Source organism: Vigna unguiculata, chromosome 9 (assembly GCF_037176805.1).
Source record: "Vigna unguiculata cultivar grain cowpea cultivar isolate G323 ecotype 2 chromosome 9, ASM3717680v1, whole genome shotgun sequence".
In the NCBI taxonomy this organism is placed as follows: Eukaryota; Viridiplantae; Streptophyta; class Magnoliopsida; order Fabales; family Fabaceae; genus Vigna; species Vigna unguiculata.
Window position 1 is genome coordinate 14,443,707 of NC_140800.1, and position 6,533 is coordinate 14,450,239.

Here is a 6,533-nt window from a genome sequence, read left to right on the forward strand (position 1 = left end):
TAAAAATAATTGATATATTTCCTTTTCTAAAAGAATCTGCTGTAGAGATGACGTAACATAAAACCCATTCTAAAATAATAGAAGATATAACTAAGATGTCCTTTTCGTTATATTTTAAAGAACAATTACCATATTAACTCTCTCTAAAAAATATCACACGGAAAGATTGTGATGCATACGAAAAGAAACAGAAAACTCGTATTGTTTTAGGGTGAATACACTCCTGCATGAGTCCACACAATTGTTTCTCACACAACCTTAAAATGTTATATCAAGATTCACTGAACTTTAGCCAAAATGATTGCACCATTTCAAGAGCATGAGTGCCTAGTATGTCGGCTCCAGGCAAAAGGTAGAACTACAAAAGGACACTTCCTTGGAGTCCAATAACCATCACCTTCAACATGGTCTTCATATCTTGCAGTAGAATCATGATCACAATCCTATTTTTCTTGGTTTGTGTTGGATTCAGCGATGGTGCCAATGTGACACCCTCTGAGGGGAGAAGAGGGAAGTGGCAACTGCTCCTTAACAGCACCGGCGTGGTTGGCATGCATCTGGCTTTAACCTACAGAAACACAGTCATAATGTTCGATCAAACTGGAGCTGGCCCTTCCAGTTACAAACTCCGTAGACGCTTCAATGGAAGCACGTGCAGCAGAAGCAGGCATGATATGATGGACTCCACATGCTATGCTCATTCTGTAGAGTATGACATTAGTACCAATAAAGTGAGGCCTCTGAGGCTTGAAACTGATCCTTGGTGTTCCTCTGGTTCATTTATGAGCAATGGTACTCTTCTACAAATAGGTGGTAATGAAAAAGGTGCCAAAAGGGTGAGATTCTTTAGGCCCTGTGAGAATCACCGATGTGACTGGATGCTATCAAAGAAAACACTATCTGATAGGAGGTGGTATGCTTCAAGTCAGCTACTACCAGAACATGATAGGGTGGTGGTTGTTGGTGGAAGAAGAGCTTTGACATATGAATTTGTACCAAAAATCAGTCCTGGAGAAAAATCCTTTGACCTTCCATTCTTGCACCAAACCAATGACAGGAACGAAGGAGGGAACAACCTGTACCCTTTTCTCCACCTTTCATCAGACGGAAACCTGTTCATTTTCGCCAACCGTGATTCCATCCTACTCAACCTGAGAAGAAACAAAGTGATCAAGACCTTCCCTCGGATTCCAGGAGAAGGGTCGAGAAACTATCCAAGCTCAGGCTCATCTGTGATACTCCCATTGGACCACAGAGACAACTTCCAAAAAGTGGAGGTTATGGTGTGTGGAGGTTCATCCACTGGAGCCTTCTCAGCTGCTGCTAAGCGAAGATTCTTGGAAGGGTTAAGATCATGTGGAAGAATGGTGATCACAGGAGACAAGAACAAGTGGGATATGGAGCACATGCCGAAGCCACGTCTCTTACATGACATGGTGATTCTCCCTAGAGGTGATATCCTAATCATAAATGGTGCTGAACGAGGGTCTGCGGGATATGACAATGCTAGAAACGCTTCTCTTGAACCTTTTCTGTACAGCCCCAGCAAAAGACTTGGAGCAAGGTTCACAGTCCTTATGTCGACCAAGATAGCAAGAGTGTATCACTCATCAGCAACTCTTCTTCCTGATGGGAGGGTGTTGGTTGCGGGTAGTAACCCTCATGGGAGGTACATTTTTCACAATGTTGCATACCCAACTGAGCTAAGACTTCAAGCATTTGTTCCATACTATATGGAGAGGAGGTACCATAGCTTGAGGCCTAGTAACGTGACCATAGAATATAGTGGTACCAGCCATGCAATTGAGTATGGGAACGAGTTTAGAGTTAGGTTCTTCCTGAAGAGGAGGCCTAGCAATGAGATGGGGTTCAGTGCCTATGCACCACCGTTTACCACTCATTCCTTTGCCATGAATCAGAGGATGCTGAAGCTGAGGTGCAGGAGCTTGAAGAGAAGTGGTCATGGATGGGTGGTTGCAGTGTTGGAAGCCCCACCATCATCCCTTGTTGCACCTTCTGGTTACTACATGCTCACGGTTCTCAACGGTGGAATTCCGAGCATGTCTCAGTGGGTTCGGTTTGGACACGCCTAAGCCTTTCTTTGTTCAATAATTCAGTTCCAGAGTAGTGATTAAAGAAGAAACTTTCTTAAGGGAGAAACCAGAAAGAAATGTTAATTTATGTAACGAAAAAACTATACTTAAATTCTGCATGAATTAGAAGGTCCTAGATGAAATTGTATGCCAGCAAAATAATTTGAAGGTTATATACACAGTGGGGTGTGTTGTAGACTCGTGCATGTTTTTTTTAACGCGTTATTTTGGATAATGAAGGTTCTCTTCGTCTTCACCGCAAAATCTATTGCTCTATGCGACCACAAATTCAAAGACCATGTGTTAGCAAGCTAAAAGATAGACTATTGCTATAGTAAAAATCTAAACATTCATATATTTTTCGTTGATTATGATATATGAATAAGGAGTAACTTATAAGCTAATTATTATCAATAATCACGGTAGGGTGTAACTTTGGTGTCTTTTAAAAGAAGTGGTCCTGATATCCTTTTACGTGTAACAAATAAAATTTTTAAATGGTGTGACATTATTACAGCCAAAAAAGATGAAGAGACACCATCTACATCGTCACCATTTTCTTAGCATACGGAAGCTATTTTAGTAGGAGACTTATGTTTTGGATCTCCACGAGTACTCTTCATGTAGATAGAAAGTGACTTCAAAACGCGTTTGGATCCGTTTGTTTGCGCTGATTTATGAGTGTGGATTTGCAAGTGAATTGTAAAATTTGACACTCTCTAAACTGAAGAGAAAGCCAAATCATCATATTAAAATTACTTTATTGTTCATCTTTTTAACAATTTAATTTAGTTATATTTATTAGTTTCTTTTTTCGGTGAACGTATGCAGGAAAGATTCCTGATTGCATCCCTGCATAGGTTCCTACATGTTACATGCATATAATAATTAGTATTATATAATAATAATAATAATAATAAATAATAATTATATATTAATTATATGGATATTGATAACACTATATATATAATTTTAATTTTAATTATTATAATAATTAGTATTATATAATAATAATTAATATTTTTATTCAAATAAATATCTTTTGTAAATGAATTAATTATATAAAATAAAATAAATTTAAATAAATGTGGAGATATAAATTAAATAGTCTATATTATAAATTATTTTATGTTATCATTGATAATAATAATAATAATTTATTTTAAGTTATTAATGATATCAATAAATTATATTTTTCTAATTTTAAATAACATTTTTAATTTTATTTTAATATCATTTCTTCTATCTACATTGAAGGGTAAAATGATAATCATACAATTTATTCTATTAAAAATTGTAATTTATTAAATTTTATCGATCACATCATATACAAACTTTCATAAACTTTCCACTCATATCCACTCAAATCATACCATCTTTCCCTTAATCCAAACAACTCCATCTTTACCTACAAATCAACTCAAATCAATGCAAATTCACTCCCTCAAATCCACACCCCAATCCAAACACAACATTAGTAAAAGAACAAAACTTAATTTGAATTAAAAAATTAATGTAATTAATAAGAAACACACCTTCATAAAAATAGTCAAGAACAAAAGATCAAATTTCCCTTCAACTCGTAGTGTCAAATAGAAACATATATATCCTTAGTGATATTCAAGTAGATAGAACACATCCTAGAGAACTTTCAAACCCGTCTATAGTGAGCGCGAGCGTGGTAAATCGATGTAGGAGGAGGTTGTCTTAGACAACACAAAATACGTTGAAACCATCAACGAGACTCACGTCATAGAAGCAATGTCATTGTTTCCATGGTAGACCTCACTTGGGGTATGAAGGTGAGAGTAGCACCATTGGCACCACATTGCAGACAACCCTAAGAGAATGTAGTGTTGGAGTATGTGCAACCGGTATAGGTCTAAACTCAGCTTTATTAGCGGATGTAGGGAAGAGAATGGAAAGGTTGGTGAAGGGGTTGAAGGTAAAGCCGTTGCCGATGAGGACTAAGTGACCGATAGTAAGTTGAATGGCTGATCACACTGTATAATAAAGTAGTGCAACATAATTTTAGATTAGGAAAACAATTCATTGACACTTGAATTTTACCATTTTTTTACCACTTTAAATGGCAGCACGCGTGGCTTTTCGTTTGCAATTTTTTTTTTAAATCATCCACGTTGGCAAAGTGAATCCAAATGAATTATGCGCATTTTCGAACAGAAACATTTCTCCCCTCTTCCTTTTCACTTTGCAACCTAGAACATTGGACCAAAAACCCATCCCCCCTCCTTTTCTTTAGTCTGAACTATGGAAGCAATAACCCAAGTTTTTGTTCTTCATTTTTTTTTCCATACTTTGCACGTGCCATTGTGGGTTTTTATGGAGATGAAAGTTGAAATTGATCTTCTTCTTTGTGAGAGATTGGGGCTTTTGTGCCATTACGTGTACTTTCATCTTCTCCGTTGACATTCGTTGTTCTTCCTCTCCAAAGTTTGGGGTTTTTTCTATTGTCAATGTTTAGGGTTTGTAAATCAGGTCTAGGTGCATTTAAGGAAAACTTGTCTGATACATTTTTAACCTTAACTTGTAACTATAGACAAATTAACTTGTAACTCACGATGGAGTTTTTGCACAAAATAAAATTGACAGATATCGAAAGTGAAGGAGGAAACACAATTCACTCACTAACTAAAATGGTGGACCCCACTTGTGCACACTAATAGCAAATCCCATCCCACTTAGGTCCACCAACTCTAGGTGCATTTGGAGAAAAAAAAATTTCTGATACATTTTTAAACTTAACTTGCAACTGAAGAGCAATTAACTTGTAACCCACGAAAGAGTTTTTGCATAAAATAAAATTGACAGATTTTGAAAGTGGAGGAGGAAACAAAATTTCCTCCCTAACTAAAATGGCAGACCCTACTTGTGCACACCAATACCACACCCCATTCCACTTATTCTAAACTAAGTCTAGGTGCAGTTGGGGAAAAACTTGCTTGACACATTTTTAAGGTGTAATTCACGAAGGAGTTTCTAAACAAAATAAAATTAACAAATTTTGAAAGTGTAGAGGAAAAACTTTCCTAGCACATTAGTTAGTGAGGGAATTATGTTTCCTCCTACACTTTCAAAATTTGTCAATTTTATTTTATGCAAAAACTCCTTCGTGGGTTACAAGTTAATTGGTCTTTAGTTGCAAGTTAAGTATAAAAATGTCCAGGCGAGTTTTTTTCAATATGCACCTAGAATTGGTGGACCCAAGTGGGATGGGGTGCACCATTTTAGTGGTATTGGTGCACATAGGTGAGGTCCACCATTTTGGTTAGGGAGGGAATTGTGTTTCCTCCTACACTTTCCAAATATGTCAATTTTAATTCGTGCAAAAACTCCTTCGTAGGTTACAAGTTAATTGGTATATAGTTGCAAGTTAACTTTAAAAATGTGTCAAACAAGTTTTTCCCCAAGTGCACCTAGACCTGGTTTAGAAGAAGTGGGATGGGATGTGTTATTGGTGTGCACAGGTGGGGTCCACCATTTTAGTTAGGGAGGGAATTGTGTTTCCTCATGCACTTTCAAAATCTGTCAATTTTATTTTGTGCAAAAACTCTTTCGTGGGTTACAAGTTAATTGCTCTTTAGTTGTAAGTTATGTTTAAAATGTGTTAGGCAAGTTTTTTTCCCAAATGCACCTAGAGCTAGTGGACCCAAGTGGGATGGGGGTCTGATATTGGTGTGCACGGGTGGGGTCCACCATTTTTATTAGGGAGTGAATTGTGTTTCCTCTTTCACTTTCAAAGTTCATATAAAAGAATAGGAGGGAAGAAGGGTTTTTGGTCCAGCGTTCTGGGTTGCAAAGTGAAGAAGAGAAGGGGAGAAATGTTTTTGTTCGAAAACGTGCACAATTCATTTGGATTCACTCTACCAACGTGGATGATTTAAAAAGAAATAAAAATTGGAAATGAAAAGCCATGCGTGCTGTCATTTAAAGTGGTAAAAAAGGTAGTAAGATTTGGGTGTCAATGAATCGTTTTCCTTTTAGATTATTTTATACGACATGTTTTGATTCGTTCCATATGGAAGGTTACAAAACCCCTTATATTAAAGGAAAGTGATATAATGATTACTGTTTTTTGACTAGTTCCATACTCCCTGACTTGGCATCCTACATGACAGAGCATTCACATTTTTATTTTATTTCTATAAAATCCACGCTGGCATTGGCAAGGGAGAAAGGCGGTCCTAATTTGATATTGAAAGAGTGTTAGGTTTCATTTGAATCTCCGCTCCTCAGTGCTTTTTTTCCATCCTTCTGCTTTCTCGATTTTTCTCTTCCACTACTGTTGCAACCGCTCTATGTCTGTGAATCTATACTAAACAAAGTTTCATTTATTATGCCCTTCTCCCTTCTTCTCAATGGTCATTTCGTTTGAGGCATTTCTAGTTTATCTTGTGACTTCCACTACTTACGAAATAG

At 36.8% G+C, this 6,533-nt stretch overlaps 1 pseudogene; it reads left to right on the forward strand.

Annotated features, from left to right (window-relative positions):
* The first annotated feature begins 336 nt into the window (after positions 1–336).
* LOC114163482 (aldehyde oxidase GLOX pseudogene) lies at positions 337–2,093 on the forward strand (annotated as a pseudogene).
* The last annotated feature ends 4,440 nt before the right edge of the window (positions 2,094–6,533 follow it).